Source organism: Nuphar pumila, chromosome 17 (assembly GCF_984573655.1).
Source record: "Nuphar pumila chromosome 17, dmNupPumi1.hap1.1, whole genome shotgun sequence".
NCBI classification, from domain to species: domain Eukaryota; kingdom Viridiplantae; phylum Streptophyta; class Magnoliopsida; order Nymphaeales; family Nymphaeaceae; genus Nuphar; species Nuphar pumila.
In genome coordinates, this window is record NC_143265.1 from 73921842 (window position 1) to 73941552 (window position 19711).

Genomic DNA, 19711 nt, shown 5'->3' on the forward strand with positions numbered 1-19711 from the left:
CACTGCACTTGCCCCATTCCGAAGGCTCAGTTCGGGACATTCTCCCTCACCCAAACCATTATTGTCCTCAACAATGCCAATGCAGGTAAAAATGCATTCTTAACTGATATGTCAATTTCCCTTTGCACTTATCTTTGGTCTACTTTTTTTCTTCACCCTACTCAACTTGTTTTGATTTCCATCTACCATCCCTGCAACCTTTAATACTCCAAATCTCATTTCTTAATGCACCTCCGATCACTTAGACAATGGTCTTTTGCTCCATCAACATCGAGCATTCTTTGCTTGTGGGACCCAGTGCAGTTCCATACACAAGCAGGTCATCCTCACCTGCACGAGAAACTTGTCATCTTTGTGCTTATGGCGGGGGTGTCTTCCGACCCCAGCAAGGACAATTTCAAGCTCTTCGTGGTTCTCACAGAGAAGGACGACCATCAATGCGTGCTGCAGAAATATCAAATCCCTTAAGACACCAACTTGCGGTTTTCCAATAGTTCAAACTAGTCCTCAAGTGGGGGACGCCTAATTGTGTATCACCTCAAAGCTGTCATTCAAAGCGTATTCTCGAGCACTCGTCCACACAAGGACCCACACAGCCCCAATGTTGCAACTCTCATCCAGAGCCAGCAAAACGTTCCCATAGAAATCAAACCGATGAGCCACGAACAATAACTTTTTCCGCACATATAATCCATGGATGAACTGCCAACTCAAGAGACCAAAACAACAAGCATTCTGCCTCAAGATAGACACTCTGCTAACCCACAATCTTGGGAGAGAATATAGAAGTTTAGTTGAGTCTTTCATACCTAAATGTGCAAATTCATTCAGCCGAATCCAACGTGTATTCTTTGCATGCACAAGGCAAACACCATGCTCCACCTGCGAGCCTAACATACAATTAGTAAGAATCTTTGGCTTATTCACGTTCACTTAGCCAACTGAACGACAACCTTACACTTCTGCTTACCATCGATAAGATGACCTATACCTGTAAGATCCATGATTTTAATTTTGATGTATTATTGTGTAATTATGTGTTGAAATCGATGGATTTTGGTGTTTGGCAATCTCTGAGATTTTGCTTATTTTGAGAATCGGGTAAAATCACGTAATTTTATGTAAAAGAGCGATTTCAAGAAATCTAGAACGAATTGACTTCCGAAACTTCTAGGGTAAGTTTGGATTAGGGTTGTGATGTTTCACCTCGAATTTGAGATCCGAACGACAAGAAAACCTCATCAGTGCATGTGAATTACGAGTTTTGATCTAAGATTGGACCCGAATCTTAAAGCGCTTAATTTTAGCGAACGAGAGGTAATTTTCTCAAGAGGCATTGACCATTTCATGTTAATTAAGGTTATGTAGAGAACTGAATATTTTGTTGGGATTAAATTAGTATTTTAATGTATTAAATATGCATTATTTTATCATTAACACAACATGCAGTTTTTGGATTTGGATCTGGGTCGACTAGGAGACCCAAACCTGTTGGACGACCCTATAGTGGATGTCCATGTCCTTGGTTGACCAGCTGGTCAAGGCTTGACCAGCTGGTCAAGGCTTGACCAGCTGGATAGCGTTTTTGAAATACTTTTGCATGGCTTTTAAAAGAAGGCCTCTATTGGTCATGTATCATTTCCAAAATCCTCATGATGGAGCTTCAAGGCCATCATGAGGGGCGTCATTTCCAAAAGGGAGCCATTGGGCTGGCTCCCTATGGAAAATTTGAAATATTTCAAATGCTCTAAACCTATTGGACATGTTGGGTGGCAGCCAAGGGCGCCCCCTTGTAATTTGTTGAAACTTTAAAGGCTTTTCTAAATGGCGTTTTTGAAAGTTTTATAAAACTTTTTGGAAAGAATGACATGCATTGGTTGTTGGGGGGCGTGGAGCTCCCCAACCCTCCATCTTGGAGGGATTAATCCCAACCGTCCAACCCTAAGCAAACCTCTATAAAAACTTTAGAAAAAAAAACAGGCCCCTCTCTTGTTGGGCGATTTTCCATAAGAACCTCTCTCTCTTCTCTCTCCCAAACCTCTTTCTTCTCCTCTTGTCTCCTTCCTCCAAACCGTGGGAGCCTCCTTGGCGTGGAGTAGCTGCAGCACTTCAACATCTTTCATCTTCTTCAAGCAACTAAGGTGAAGACTCACCTTAATCCTTACGATTCCGGATCGACATGATGCCAATGGTGCTATGCATCAATGCATGCAAGCCCAAAAAGGCAGATTAGTTTAAGTATTGCTGTCTTTAAATCTTGAATCGACATGGTTGTTGCATTAACATCTTGTTGCATGCATTTCCATTCTATTTCTTTTGATTTGTGTTACAACTTTGTTCCAGTTTTAATCATCTTCTATGCTTGATTGATGTTTACCTTTTCAATTTAATGCTGTTACGATTTTCCTTCTGCTGGACTCGTGGAGTGTTCACAGCCATAGCGACACCTCTGGGCGTGATGGACCGAGCTGGGCTCGTCCAGCCTACACCCAGGTCGTGTGACAGTCCCTTGTGATGCTGGAACACTAGCTGGCGCGTTCTAGCCATCAGCATATTTTTTTTATGTTATTATCCTTTGTGTTTCCTTCTTGTGGTGCTAGGCTCAACCCAGTCCCAAAACGCTGGGACTGGGGTTGCAGCCGTGCTTGTGGGCACTGGTCACGGCGTGACCAGTCCCTTTGGACGTGGGGAGGTCAGACCTCCGGTAGTAGTGCGTTTCCCCCTTTTCCGATTTTCGTTTCAGCTCACCGAACCCAAGTGGTGGAGCAGGCTGGGTCGGCCTTGGGCGTGTGCTCATCATTCCTTTTGCAGCTGAACCGAGCCCTTGGGCTCTGGTTCACGTTCATAAGGGTAGCTCGGTCTGGTCCAGTAGACCAGACTCCTTATCAAATCTATGCATTTGAGTTGAAGCTGGGCGCATTCTGTTAGCCGCGCGCCAAGCCTATGTAGCCTAAACATTCGTTTGTTTCTCTTTTTTTTTCTGGGTTAAGTTGTTTTCAAGTACCTTTGTTTTTTTTCTGCTTGTTTGGGTTTTCGACTTGGCTAGGTGTCGGTCTAAACCCTGGGTTCATACCAGCACCATAGCCTGGTCTGGACCGGCTGTTTGCGTGAGCTTAGCCCAGTTGTTACCTCCTTGGCTGGAGCTGGGTGCGCACCTTTGGTGCTGTGCACCTTTAGCATTCCGATTAACACTTAGTAGGCGCAGGTCTGAACCACGGTTCAGACTTGGACCCCTTGGCAGCCTAGCTAGAACTTAGTGCTAGCCGCGACTCCACCTAGTTGGAGCCGGGTGCCAGCCAACTAATGATGGACACCCCCGGGACCTCTCTTTCGGCTGAACCACCTTAGGTTTGGGTCTGAACTGAAAAGGTTCAGACCCTAATCCGTTTTAGTTGTTGTTTGGTCCTAGGGACAAGACACTTTGACCCGCAGTTGGTACACCTTTTCATTGGACATCTGGTTGACCCTTATCGGGGCTTGGACCAGTCCCAACTGAACCCCTGTTAGTGGTCTGGTCCGATCCACAAGATGGACCAGATTCGGTTAGCAGCGCGACAGTCTGGTCCGTAGGACCAGACCATCGCTTTAATTGGAGTTTTTGGCAGGAAGTGTGCGGATCCTCGTGTTGGCACACTTGCAGCCTCGTTTACGCCACTATTATGATTGTCAACACGTTTTAGCAACAACCAGCTCGCACCAACTTCGAGCTGAACCCTATTAGGTTCAGGTTAGCCCTGGTATTGCCCCGCACCGCCCTCGCACTTCAGTTAGGTTTGTGGCATAAGTACACATGCCTTGGGTTTTCATCGAGTCCTATATATATATGGGCGTATATATATATATATATATATATATATATAAAGTCGTGCCTTATTGAGTTTAATTGGATACGGGGTATATATATATAGATATGTACACCCCTGTATATTCAACCACATGATGATTGCTTCGGCATAGCCGAATGGACATGCGACACTCCGGTGTCCTGTTCAAGTATTATTCTCCAGATGATGTTACGCTTCGAATTAAATGTAGAACTCCATAGTGTTGTTCCACTTTCGGTTTGGCAAGCGGTTGTTTAGGGGTCGTGGGCGCGGCACCCCGAACTGTGGCAATGCCAATGTAATCCCCATCAGAATGGGTTATTTTCAGAAAATCACCTTCGACACATAGGTGTATCGTGTTGTGTAAGGAAAGTCCTTATGCATAGCTTACATTCGACAGATTGAAATAGTATACAGTTAAACATGGTGGTAAATTCGTGAACCGAGAGACTTCGTTGATTTAAAATCACAAGTTTTGTTCAATGTCCTTGTTTTCGGGTCCGCAAGTGCGACACCCCGAACCGTGGCAATGCCAATGTAATACCCATTAGAATGGGTTATTTCAGTATCACCTTCGACACGTGTGTGTGTTGTGTTGCGTGAGGAAAACCCCCATGCCTTAGTTACATTCGTCAGACCAAAATGGTATGCAGTTGAACATTATTGTAAATTCACAACTTAGAGACTTCGTTGTTTTGAAATCACAAGTGTGGTACAATGTCTTTGTTTTCAGGATCGCAGGCGCGACACCCCATAACGTGGTAATGCTAATGTAATCCCTATTAGTAGGGCTAATTCCAGAAATTCACCATAAACTTGTAAGTGTGCTGAACCACGTATGAGAATGTTGATTAGATGAAATCTTAACATTGAAGTATGCAAGTTAATGCATTTTAATTATCGCATAATATGTAAATGCCTCTGATTACTTTATTGTGCAAATGATGGAAAACATATGTTACTTTTACACTTTGCACATGGCACATCTTGACACTGTTACTGAGTTGAGCGTACCTTGAGGAGGTACATTACCTGAGGCATTAGTAAGCGCACCATGTGCACTTACTTCAAGAATGAAAAGAATAAGAAATTGAACACCATAGGGTATAAATAATGAAATGACTTGTTGTGGGCTCAGTCGGAGTCCTTGGGCAGTGTCCCTTGTGTGTGAATGGACTCTTATGTGATATACCCTAAAACAAAAATAAATAATATGGTGTTATGACTGCTTTCACGAGCGGTGTGCTCCATTGGCCGCGTGAGGCTGAGCACGTGAATGGGCAGGCCAAGTCCTCATTTTGTGTACTCCGCGGGGACCACGAGGAAAATTTCTCGTTGTGAGGTATGCATGAACATGAGCCTAAGAAAGATAAACCTGCTTTGCCCCATTCACAAAATGGTTCACCTTGGGAGAGGGTGGATGGTACAACCCTGAGTGACTTGTCGTTACTACGACACGTGTTTTGACAGGAGTTGTAGCGTCCTTTGGCCTCCAGTCACTCAGAGTCAAGGAGGTTGAGGTTGCCTTCTTAGGACCTCACTACTGCAATAGTATGGATTGCAATCCTTGCCCATGCGAGTGTTTTCTCCTAGCCGTGTGCTGCTCGCATGAAGTTGACTCGGTCTGTAGCTTCCCCAGTTACCACACTATAATTTGAATAACAGACGTCGGGTGCATGTCTCACAGAATGCGAGGTTTCCTTCGCGTACCCGAAGGAGTAATCAGAAGAACTTAAAGACTAACCAAACAGCTGACTTACAGTAGTTGTTACTTCACTTGTGCTATGGACTTTGCTTGTTGCAGTTGTTACTTAGTTACTTTACTTGTTGTCAACACTTGTTACTGCTTGAGTACTTGTTACAGTTACTTCAGTGTTACTTTAGTTACTTGCTGCTCAGTACTCTTTACAACTCAGTTTACCGCTTTGGCTACTTGTTCCACTGTTACTCCAGCTCTGTTGACTAGTACTGTCACTTTTGTACTTACCTGACACGACACTTACACTTGTTAGCTTATTTCCTGCTTTCCTTTTTATATGATATATATATCTGCTTGTGGTTGTTTCTTCACCACCTCGCAAGAGGACTGACCCCGTTTTATGGGGATGTAGGTGACGAACAGGTATAGTGCGGATGCGATGATACGCGGTGGAGGCTCGGAGGACCCACACTTGACCTGCAAATTCTGTGTCCTAGTGGTTTTTGGGTTTTGGGTGTTGTTGGGATGTATTCCCTGTTTTGGACTTTTGTACTCTTATTTTTGTAAATATTTAAACTGTTGGGCTATATGCCCTTTTCACACTGGTGGTGGTATTTTATTTTAGACTGTTGTCTACTTTGGTTACACTGTTTTCACTTGTTGCACTTACTTGTGGTGGTCGCCCGGACTCGCGACTTTGTTGCTTTTTCAGCACCTTACTTTCCGTTGTTTTTTATTTAAACTCTTTCAAAAAAAAAATTCACAGAAAATCCTAAGTTTTTCCAAAGTTGGGGTTTGGGGCGCCACAATACCACCCTTCCAACATCTTGCTTTTGTGCTTGGTCAACAACACTTTAGCTGCGCAAATTTGCGTAACCAGGATAAACCATTATTGTCTCCTTTAGTGTCACACTCAATGAACAACAAGGTCTCCATGAATCTTTTGGTTTTGATTCCAATTTGTTATGGGCATAGAATTTTTTGTAAACCCGCGATACACCAGACTACCCAGTCTTGCCAGCCTAACGGCCAAAGGCTGCGCACCAACACTTTTCTATATGCTGAATCATTTTATTACCTTTGTGCATCAACTCGTGCGAATCTGCCTAGCGAAAGCTGATCAAGTGCATCTTCAAATGTATATTCTATCTAGTCAATGTCACTTAGTGCATAGCCGTCCCAGACCAGCTATCACTTTTAAAAAGGGCACAAACTTTCCTTAGCCTTGTGTACCATAGAGCGTATTGCAACTCCATGAGCACACTATAACAAAACCTCACCACTGAAGGAACAAGACCTTGTGGCCCCCAGTCCGAAGATCAGTTGATGATTGAACACCATAGCGAAGAGCACCACCCAGACTCATTCATCGGTGCTTAGGCATTCACTCGCCTAGCTCTGAGTCACCATACTCGGTTCGAATCACCTAAGGTGATCCCTGGGAGAATTAGCCCTAACCCACACGCACTTTTGTGCATCCAAACGCTACATGTGGAAAACTCCTGCAAGCCGAGAGGTTCTTAACCAAATCTCCAAAGGCAACATCCTCTGATCCGCTCTTAACCAAACAACGCTCCATGTCTGAGCCACCATACAATGATGCACTAACGACGATATTGTTGCCTATCGTGTGTCGTGCTATCACCGCATGTCATCGATCAAGCCAACGCATACCGTGTATTCCTACATTTGATGCATTTTTCACTCAGCAGAGCTCGACACTATACCTGCCCCATTCTGAAGGCTCGGTCTGGGACACTGAGATTGGCCCACATTTTCATCTGGATGTGGACTGCTTCTAGCCATCTAGACGCTTCTACTGGACGATTAGGATCGACATAGAATAGAACCCTTCAGAAGTGGGATCCTTTGAGTGAGATCCCCCACACCGTTCATCCTTGAGATGAATGACACCAACAATCCTTAAAATGCTTTGATACAGTGAAGTGTTTATGGCCATCCATTTTTTCAACCCCCTTGATGTCGCTTATCTAAACAATGAATGGCATTGCAAAAGCTTGTGGGGCCCATTCATATGAAGAGGAGGAGTCAGCTGAGGTGTTTTTTGATGCATGTTGTACAAGCACCTCCCATCACCTTCCCTTCTCGTGCAGAGATTTCGTTTTGCTGTTGAACTCGGGCAAGTGGTTTGTAAGGTCAAAAGCCCTAGTGTAGTGAGATTCAGGACATGGGCATCATGGCTTACCTACACTGCTACACTGGTACACATGCACATGCACACACACAACACACACAGTGAGACAGAGGGAGGATTTCATGTTCAAATGAGGTAAAGAGAAGTGAGTGTGGGTTCAAACAATGACTTTTTTGTATCTATAAAACAAAAGTAGGAAACATCCTGAATTTTCCTCCTTGTTCGGGATGAACTTTGGATATTCTTATCAGTATTATATACATATTAGACCTTTCTTCTAAGCTAGATGAACATACTACAGAGTTTGATTGATCCCATCCCGGCCATGATCAACGCATTTGAGTCAATGATGTCTCGATAGTTTGGAAAATAAATGCTTTTTAATTTTTCATTATTTCCTTGAATAAAATGTAATCTTTTAACCTGCCTCACTCTAATTATGCCTCACTCTAAATTGGTAAAGCATGGATGGTTGGGAGGATTCCTCGCGTGCATGATGAGGTGCTTTGAATCAAATGTGACACATCCTGAAGATCTGCACCAAAAATCGGACATCTATTCATAAAAGGAATTAGTAACATTTTCTTATTTTTTATCAAATCAGGTTTCGAGAGCTTGTTTTAGACCATATAGAGCCCAACCAAGTTTACAAACATAGTAGGGATAACTTTTGTCCTCAAATCCTTGTGGTTGAGACATGTATACTTCTTCTTTTAGGATGCCATGAAAAAAAATATTATTAACATCTAATTGATGAACCGACCATCTTAAACTAACAACAATAGATAGAATCATTCTCATAGATATGGGTTTAATTACTGGATTAAAAGTCTCAGAGTAGTCAACACCTTCCTGCTCACTATTTCTCTTGGCAACAAGTCGGGCTTTGAACCTAGCAATAGTTCCATTTGCATGCCTTTTGATTTTGTAGATCCACATACAGCCAGCTAAATTTGTAACATTTTTTTCTGGAACAAGGTCCAAGTTTGATTATAGTGAAGAGCTCTGACTTCTTCTTCTATAACCGGATGCCACTTAGGATCTACATTGGCTTGATCAAAATTGTAAAGTCTATGTTCATCCTGATTAATTTCACTTAGAAGAACAATAGGATGTTTGTACTCAAAGAACAATCTGGGTAGCAAGGTTCCATCTTGGGATTTGGAAACCATATGATGGGTTATAGTAGGTGTGTAGTTAGAGAGGTCTACTATGAGATTCAACCCAATGATGAGGATAACAAAATGTTTTCACTGGATCTCTCTTCTAAGGGTGACTCAGTGGGAAATATAGATCCAAATTGAGAACTGGGTTAAGGTATAAACATATTTGGTTCAGGTATGGACGGTTGACTGGGTGAGTTACACCGTTGCTCATATTCTATTGGATTAGGCAACCAAATAAGGTTACACGGTTTTCTAGAATTACTGATTTTAATTGGCTCACTGGGTGATTTAGAGTTTTCGATTTGAACCCAACTGGCCACTTCTTTTGACATGAGGGATTGTTTGCTTCCAACATAAATGAAATTTTCTTTATCGAAGACCACATGTCTAGAGACAAACATCTTCTGAGTCACAATATCATAACACATATATAATTTGTATTTAGATCCATAGCCCATGAAGAAGCAAAGTTTAGATTTGGGTTCAAGTTTGGATTTGACATATAGGACAAGGTATGGGTAATAGGTAAATCTAAAATTTTTGAGATGTTCATAACTAGGAGTTCGATTGAACAAGAGTTCATAAGGTGATTTTTGACCCAAAGTTGAAGAGGGTAGACAATTAATAAAATATATGGTTGTTCTAAAGGCATCCACCCCAAATTTTTTACTAAGACCAACAAAAAATAACAAGGTTAGACCAGGTTCAACATGTCTATGTTTTCTTTCAACAATTCTATTTTGTTGAGGGCTGTGAGGACATGAGAGCCATCTTTTAATGCCATAACCATTTAGAAAGTTGGTAAACTTGTCACTAACAAATTCACCCCCACCATCACTGTGAAATATTTTAATTTTTTTTCCAAGTTTTTTCACAATATTCTTGAACTTTATAAAGCAAAGAAAAACATCTAATTTTCTGCTAAAAAAAATAACCAAGAAAATTTTGATAACTTATGAACAAGTAACATGTACTATTTGAAACCTTCTCGAGATGAGGTTGATGTCGGTCCCCACAAATCAGCATGAATGAGCTCCAATGGAGCTTGGACAAAATATTCAGCTTTATCAAATGTCAGTTTATGAATTTTACTTATAGCACATGAAGAGCATAAATCCATATTATTATAGTTCATAAAGGAAATATATATAATTATTTCAAGACTTTCCAAAACCTAAAAACCAAGATGACCTAAACGACAATGCCAAATTTCATCAGAAAATCGAAACTTATTTGCACCCATTCTACCAAAACAAATTGTAGGAGATGTTGCCTTTTGATCACTTTGTCTAGAAAACCATGAATACAGTCCTCCCTTAATTGGTCCTCTTAGGAAAGTAGTCCCGCTCTTCGGTTCTTTTATATAAAACCCCATTAGCATCAAACTGAAATAAACACCGATTATCTTTTGCAAATCTAGATACTGATAAGAGATTTTCTTGATAATAAGAACATGAAGCACATCGCCTAATTTAAAACTCTTATTTTTATGACGCAAATAAAGATTATTTGTACTGGTAATAGGTAACTGCAAACCACTTCCAATCGAGACACCATCAGTACTGCGTTACTCAATTTTATTGGTCATACCTTGATCTTGTGCAGTAATATTATGCGAGGCTTCAGTATTTAAGTACTAGGTAGAATCTTGCATGCTATTGAGTTATGGTCGCAAAAGCTTTTAGTATGTCATTATGAGTTGTATGATTACGATGACCAAAAACTGGCAAGTAACCTATCCATCTTTTTTATTTTGTCAAGGGCATGTGAAATCAAATTGGCCACTCTGGTTATTTTGGTAATTTCCATAAAATCGACCAGCCCCTTGGATTGACCTCTTCCTCTACAAGGAGGTCCTCCTCTGCCATGACCTCTCTAAGTGAAAAACGCAATGAATGAAGTTTCTCCTTGTAGAGGTTGGTTGTTTAATATTTGCAGTCTCTCTTCTTGATTGCGCAACATTTCATAAATATCCATGAAAGTAGGTAAGGCATCTCGAGTGGTAACTGAGGTGACAAAACTCTCATAATCCTTCAAATGACTATTCAAAGTATAAAGAACATGGTTCTCATCAGAGATTGGTTCACAGATGACACATAAAGAATCTGAGAGAAATTTTATATGATTAAGATACTCTACCATGCTCTTATATTCTTTCTTGATGTTCTGAAGTTCTTTTTTTAATTGAAGAATATGAACACTGGATTGAGAAGAATATGCCCGTTCTAACGTAGTCCATGCTTCATGAGCAGTAGAGATTCAAACAATTTGGCCTAACACATGCTCAGTAACAGTGGCACGAATCCAACTCAAGGCCAGTTGATTTGCTCTCTTCCACATCTAAAACTCGGAATTTGGTTTCATTTCATCCCCTTCTTTAACAAATTGATTTGGTGCAAGGAATGATCCTTCATCATATCTGAACAGATCCTGAGAGAATATAACAACTTCAATTTGTGATTTTCATAACATATAGTTGTGTATGTCAAGCTTGATAGACACCAAGGACAAGAATGCATTCCATTGAATGAAAGGGTTTGACATAAGGGAGGTAACAGACGATAAAGTTTCCATAGAACTGGAGGCCATGATGGACACAAGTATCGTGCAGAGAGATCTAAAACCAAGACAACCCGACTTTGATACCATAAAAATGTTAGAGCTACACAAAAACGAAAGAACAAAGTACAATGCACACACGATTTTACATGGTTCGGTTAACATAACCTACATCCACGAATTCTCTCTCTCTCGAGACAACGTTGAGAGAGAGGTTTCCTTGCATTATATACAAGTTACGGCATTGAGAGTCCTTAAAGGACAGTTTATCTTGGGAGCATAGAATCTTGTTTAGGACTTCATTTGGATTATACTGATGAGATTGAAGTTGAATTGGAGTCTCTTTGATGAATCCTATTCGCTTGAGGATCTTTATAAAACAAAGATTGTTGGAGATGAGTCTTACCAAGGTAAGGTTTAACAAACTTATCGGTTCAGTTCCAATAAGGATTGACCTCCTCCATCTTATCTGGTTCAGCATGATTAAGAGTCCCACGTGACTCTATATTCTTTACATTGTTGACGAGGGCAAGCATGCCCACATCTCCTTTGCTTCATGATCAATCTTTCTTGACTTGTCCTACGCTATTGTCAAGCACATCAATACCAAGGACAGATCGCAATGGATTTGGTTTGAAAGAAAAACATAGGTATTGTTTTGGCTGGTGGATGGCTGGAAAATAACCTGCCAGCTTTTTCAATTTTTTTTTTACATTCTGGCCATTTTCTAGTCAGCCTTAGTTTTTTGTTTCTCTTTTCTTTTTTAGTTTTTGATATCCAAAAACTTGAAATCAAGTTTTTGGTCATCCAAACATCTCAATATAGGTTTAGTTTTGAACTTACTTTCCAAGCAAAGCCAGGTTTTGCCTCCTGACATCCAAATAGGGTCTTAGCGATAAAGTAAAAAAATACGTCATTGTATAAAGGAAAAGTATTTGGTATGGTGGTGGGTAAACAACTTCTAATTGAAATTCATAGTGAGAGGTTGTTTTGACCAAATCTAACCCATGGATGTATTCAGTATAGTCAAAATAATACATATTTTTTAAGATAAAAATACAATTTTATAAGGTTAAAAATTTAGTATATTGTAAGCCATCAAGTTTTCAATCACTATAGAATCTTACATGTATGTTAAAATAACATAACCAAACTGTAATTTCTATTAACCTAAACGTATGGATCACATGTGAAAGGTTAGATACGCAAAAAAAAATAATTAAAATTTTAAAAATATCATAATTTTTTTTTTAAGAAGGATTCTTTTCCTATGAAGGTAACCAAGTATAAAAAAAATTTATTGCTTAGATGTGCAAAAGATGCAAAGTCGTATCTTGAGAAAATCTGCGTCACGTTCTTGTGGGCCCACTTTTTCCATGCACCTCGTTCGCCGTGTCACGCGTGACCTGACTCGACTGGCAACGAGAAAGATTAAGAGAGGCGTGAAGCACCAGCATACGGCTTTCTTTCCCCAATTTCCTTTGGATTTTGGGGGTTCCACTTCCACCTCGGAGGTGGTATAGTATCGGGTCTAGACTCATTTTAATCGGGTCTACTATAAGAAAAAGTATATTCGGATTGGATAAAAACTACATGAACTAGACTCGATAAGATCATATTTTTTTTATCATTTTTACATTGAAAATTTATGGGTCTTAATCGAACTCAGGTCAAGTCCGGGTATGGTACAAAATTTCACAAACTATACCCGGGCCTATGTATTAATCGGATTTTAGAGTCCAGAATCGGGTCTTATTATTTATCACCATACCCTAAGCCTATAGAGTTTGGTTCAGGTCCGGTTGGGTCTGGGTATAAACTCGCCCCGTTGGCACCCCTAGTTTTACCCGTTAGCCCATTCCTTGCCTTTCTCTCAAAGCTTTCCCTCCACCGAGGCAGTGAACAGGAATACCAGTGATGGATCGATCTGTGGGTTCCAGTTGGTCCCGAGTCCTGACTGACGTGGTATCTATCTCAGTCTTATAAAGGACTCGAGTGTTTTCATAATCAAAAGATAAATTAGCAGAGTTATGTTGAGATTTTATCTTATCTAAATATATGTGGTCTCATAATAATAATAATAAATAATAATAATAATTGAGCCCATATGACCACAATACAATGAAAGTGTCCCACAACTTACGACTTCTAGTTGCGGCTAAGGGTGGGCAATGGACTGGGCGGCTTAATGGGAGAAACCTATCCGGACCGTCATGAGTCAGGTTTGGGTTACGATTTTAGGCCCGAGCTTGTTAGATACCGGCTGAAACCCGGCCTGTTATATACATGGGTCGGGTTCGGGTTGACTCGCAGGCTATCGGGCTAGCTTGATGGATTTGAGTTATTTATTAATTTTTTAATAATATAATTTTTTTAAAAAGTAACTATTGTATAATAACTTGGTAATTATTACTATTTACTTAATTAATTATATTAATTTTATAAAAATTAAAAAGATAATTAGTTGGGTACATGAGAAGTTAGAAACTTTTAATTATTACTATTTATAAATGAATTTGAGTCGGGTTAGGCCACTTTACATTGGCCCATTGGGCCAGGCCATGGGCTGCTCTTCAAACTCAAACATGTTAAAAACTGGGTCAAAACTCGACGGTCGAGCTCCTATTGTTATTGTTATTGACGATCTTCTATTGTTATTGAAATATAGCATTGCTGAATTATTGTCATAAAATAACTTTAGTGATCTCTCAATATTATCCAAAATTCATAGTCTTTTGACAAAATTACGTAGCCATATCCCATGGTTGGATGCCTCATAACAAGCTGTGAATTCTGCTGCCATGTTAGAAGAAGTAATGAGTGTTTGCTTGGTACTCCTTCAGGAAATAGCTCTCCCGACCAACAGAAAAATATAACCTGACGTGGATCTACGACTGTCATGGCATCCTGCAAAGTTAGAATCAGAATACCCAATGATCTTCAACTGATCTGACTTTCTGAATGTGAGCATGTAACATTTTGTTCTCTGCAAATACTGCATAACCCATTTAACGGCTTAACAATGATCCATACCTGGGTTACTAAGATATCTTCCTAATATCCTAACAATATATGTTAAATCTGAATGCGTATATACCTGAGCATACATAAGACTCTCCACAGCTGATGCATAGAGAATCTGTTCCATATCCTTAATTTTAGACAAGTGTTTGGGGCACTGAGTGAGAGTAAACTTGTCTCCCTTAGCAACAAAAGTATCCCCTAGTTTGGAATCCTTCATGCCATATCTATCCAGAATCCTTTTGATATAACTCTTTTGAGATAATCTAAGAATACTCCGAGAATGGTCTCGATGTATTTGGATCCCTAATACAAAAGAGGCATCCCCAAGATATTTCATTTCAAATTTCTTTATCAGAAATCTTTTGGTTTCATGTAGTATACCTATATCATTACTGGCAAACAATATGTCATCCATATACAAAACCAGAAAAATAAATTTACTTCCACTGAACTTATGGTATATGCATTCATCAACCACATTCATCTCAAAACCAAACGAGATGACAACTTGATAAAATTTATGATATCATTGACGGAAAGCTTGCTTAAGTCTATAGGTGGATTTCTTTAGTTTGTAAACTATTTTCTTAGCATCGCCTGAGACAATATATTTTGGTTGGACCATATATATTGTCTCATCGATGTCCCCATTAAGAAATGCAGTTTTGACATCTATCTGATACAACTCTAAATCATAATGAGCCACAAGTGGCATCATAATTCTAAAAGAGTCTTTCGTAGAAACTGAAGAGAAAGTCTCTGAGTAGTCAATACTTTCCCTTTGAGTAAACCCTTTTGCAACAAGATGGGTCTTATATCTTTCTACATTATCTTTTGAATCCCTTTTGGTTTTAAATATCCATTTGCAACCAATGGGTTTCACACCTTCGAGCAATGAGACAAGATCCCACACGTCATTGTCCCTCATGGATTTAATCTCCTTATGCATTACTTCAATCTACTTTTGAGAGTTAGAACTTTGTATGGCTTGATAAAAGTTGATTGGATCATCTTCCCTTAAGCTAGTATCACCCTCACGTTCTTGTAGAAAGACAATATAATCATCTGAAATTGCCCTTCTTTTCTCTCTACTGAATTTTCTTAATGGCACTGGTTCTTGAGGTTGTTGAGTTTGAACTCTAGGAGTAAAAGCTTGATTTTTGATATGAAGATCTAAAGCATTGCCTTGATCCAAATTTGTGTGAACAATGTTAGGAATAGAAATTTGATCATTGTCAACCACAACTGTAGAAAGATAAAGAGACTCTTCTTCAAAAGCAATGTTTTTTACTTTATCACTCATCCCAAACTCAACATCCTCAAAGAAACAAGCATTTTCTGTTTCGAAAAATGACTTATTCATAGGGTCATAAAACTTATAGCGCTTGGATCTTTCAGAATACCCAACAAAATAGCAACTAATCGTCATGAGATCCAATTTCTTTTCACGTGGCATGTAGGGCCTAGCCTTAGATGGACATCCTCAAATATGAAAATGTTTAATACTAGGCTTTTGGCCTCTCCACAATACTAGGGTACCATGTTCAAAACAGAAGTTGCAGTCTTTAATGCTTCTCTCTAGAGGGACTCTAGTAAAGTAGAATGAGAAATCATATTCCTTACCATGTCCTTAAGAGTACGATTTCGCCTCTCAACAACACCATTCATGTTAGGAGTGCCTGATATGGTATACTGAGGTCCGATCCCATATTTCTCTAAAAATTTAACAAAAGGCCCTAAATGTTGTTCACCTGATCTATCATATCTACCATAGTACTCACCACCATAGTTAGATCTGACCACCTTAATTCTTTTGCCAAGTTGGTTTTCAACTTCGGACTTGAACGATTTGAACACATCTAGGGATTGAGACTTTTCATGAATTAAATATAGGTACCCATAACGAGAATAGTTGTGTATAAACATACTAAAATATTGCTGACCATTCCAAGAATCCATATAGAAGAGCCCACAAATATCTGTATGAATTAGTTCAAAGATGTCTGTTCTCCTTTCTGCACCTAATTTTTTTATATTTGTTTATTTTCCTTTTATACACTCAACACAAACCTAAAAGTCAGTAAAATTAAGAAAATCAAGAATCTCACTTGATACAAGCCTTTCAATTCTTTGTTTAGAAATATGACCTAAGTGTTTATGCTATAATAAAACAGATTTCTCATTTGTTAATTTTTATTTTGTACCACGAGAACTTAAATGCAAGGTTTCATTAAATAAGACAACAGTATCAAACAAGTAAAGGTTATCAACCGTAGATAAAGAACCAGTTCCAATAAGATTTGAATCAAAAAATAATTTAAATTTATTATTTTTAAATAAACAAAAACAACCATATTTGTCTAAAATAGAAATAAAAATCAAATTTTGCCTAAAAATGGCACAATAAATATTTCTTTCAAATCTAAATAATTTCTAGTGTTTAAAAGTAACTTAAATATCCCTATTGCCTTAACTTCAACTATCTTGCCATCGCCCACATAAATGAATATTTTAGCATCAATTGATGGTCGACAACTTAGGCAACCCTACATGGACATACTTATGTGAGTGGTAGCACCAGAATTCACCCATCAAGTGTATTCGGGCACAGAAGTTAAATTAACTTTAGAATAAACCAAAGTAAGGAACATACCTTTCTTCTCACGTCAGACATGATACTTGGTACAATCCTTCTTTATGTGACCCTCTCCTTTTCCAAAGAAACAACTAGACTTTGGGTCCTGATGTCTTTTCTGTTTCTTTTGCAATTGAAGGTTAACTGAAGCTTCATTTGTCCTTTTCTTTTTCTTAAAACTGTCCTTAGAGGTTACTAGCAAATGAGCACTCTCAGTCTTTTCTTGCTTCATTCTATCATCTTCTTACACACAATGTGAAATGAGCTCATTAAGAGTCTATTTTTTCTTCTGACCGTTATAACTGACTGTATTATGCACGAAGGGATATCAAAACCAAGTGCACGTGTAAGTCCTCAGACAACTCTAACTTTAGTGCCTTGGGTTTTGAAGCAAGATGGAACATCTCCATAATGTACTCCATAATGTTTTCTTTATCTTTATACCTCATTGAGACAAGACTCGAAAGAAGGGTACTTGTCTCAACCTTTTCATTTTTTGCAAAATGCTTTTCAATTTCTTGAAGAAAATGTTTGGCATTAACCTCTTCGAACATAATGCCCCTGAAGGATTTAAGAATTGCACGTTTCATGATCATGAGACTCATATGATTAGATCGATCTCACTGCTCAAAGTTTTTTTTATCCTCAGCAGAACTCATATCTGTAAAAATAGGTGGTTGATCTTCTCGTAGTGCAAGATCCAAATCTATACATCCAAGAATAATCATGACATTCTTTTTTTACTTCTTAAATTTGGAATTGCTCAAAATGGGGATGAAATTAGTATTTGCAAATATCGTAGAAGTAGAGTTATTAATTGAATAAAGAATAAACGAGTTCACAATTAACATACATTTTCACATGCAATAACATAAAATAACATATTTAAACAATGATAAACCCCATTATAAGATACCCAACACAACATTGACACTTAGTCTTTGGGCAAAAGTGTCAACTTGTAAGTGGTACTCTCAATACAATAATCAAACATGGATAATTAGTCCTATCAAACAACGAACCTTTTTTTTTACCAACTCGTTATTCACATAAAAAACTATACAACTATCCCATATTTATTATTTAAAAAACATATATTTACGTTAAGCCAAATATTAATCTTCTTTTGGGCCGATCACTATTCTTATGAACCACAAACATATATACATCACAATATTTCAAAGCAAACTAATCTACATAATAGAGGTTACTTTGGCAACATATTGATTCAACCAATTCAATTTAGAATATTGGACCCAGAATAAAAAATAATACCAACATTTAAATATGTCAACACATGCATATGAACATAAATTAAGCATAATTAATATTATGCATGGGCCAAAAAGTAACAAAAAATAGGCCTGCCAAAGTGACCCATAATGTTCTTTAAAATAGCCTTATAATAAATTCCTTAATTAATTATTTATTTTTTATAAGGCATAGTGCACGGGTTCTGCCAATCAGGCTTGGCCAAACCCACCTGTGGGTCCCAAAGTTGGTTTGACCTGGATTAGGTCAAACCTAATGACCCGAAAGCTGGGTATGGGCATGTGCCGTTGGGTCGGGCATGTCGAGGTCAGACCCAAAAAGGGCCCCTTCCTGTCTCACTTCAACCCCTCAACCTGATGGGGCTGAATCGGGTCAGCAAGCCCCTTCACCCCGAATGCTGCCTTGGCTGGCCCAGTCCCTGACTGAGCACCAAACCGACTCAAGTAGCTGATGAAGACACAACCCGGCAAGCACATGACCGATCCGGTCATGTGCACATGCACTGAAATAGTCAGACTCAGCTGAATTGGCAAAAGATGGCCCCAAATCGGCCCTGGTACAGTCGACTGGAAGTTGAATCGTCCTTGGTTCATCTGGGCAAAATTCGAACCAAAACCACTAAGTGGTCAAATCGATCTAGTCGGTTGCATCAACTAGATGTCGAACTGGCCTGGGGCACTATAGCCAAATCGGCCAAAACTGGACAACTGAACTGGTCGCGTGTACCAAAATGGTCTAAAGCCTGGGTCAACTATGCACAACGATATAAAACCTGAGATGAATTGCCCAGGTCAGCCGAGTCGATTAATGGCCAAACTGGTTTCGTGTACCAGTGCATTACATGAAGGTTGAGCCCGATGCTCAATCCTGTCAGCTAACTCTGATGCCGATGTCCACTGACGAAGGACTAAAGCAGCTTCTGTTGGTCATGGAATGACTGAAATCCATAGCAAAACGCCCGAGGAAGGCTAATTTAAAAAAAAACCCTGATAGCTCCCAGAAAAATGGCCTTGGCCAACAAACTGGGTGCCTCTAGAAGTACCCATAAACAACTCCTTTGACGTCGGTCAGTTGAGTGCATCTGGCGATGGTCGAATCTGACCCCGGATGCTAACAAACTCGAATCTGGACATACGTCCACCCTGTCATCGTTCGTCGTTCTGATCTGGTAACCTCCCATCTGACAACCATGAAGGGGAAAACCCCTATTAGGCCGATAAAATCCTGATGAAGGTAAGCCCCTTGCCAGCAATGATCGAAAGGGGATGATAGGGGGATCAATTCCCCTTCATCCGAGGGTCTGACAACTGACCCCCATGGACGGTGAATCTGAATGGGCATGAGCCCTAGCTGACTGGCAATCAGACCGAGCATCTG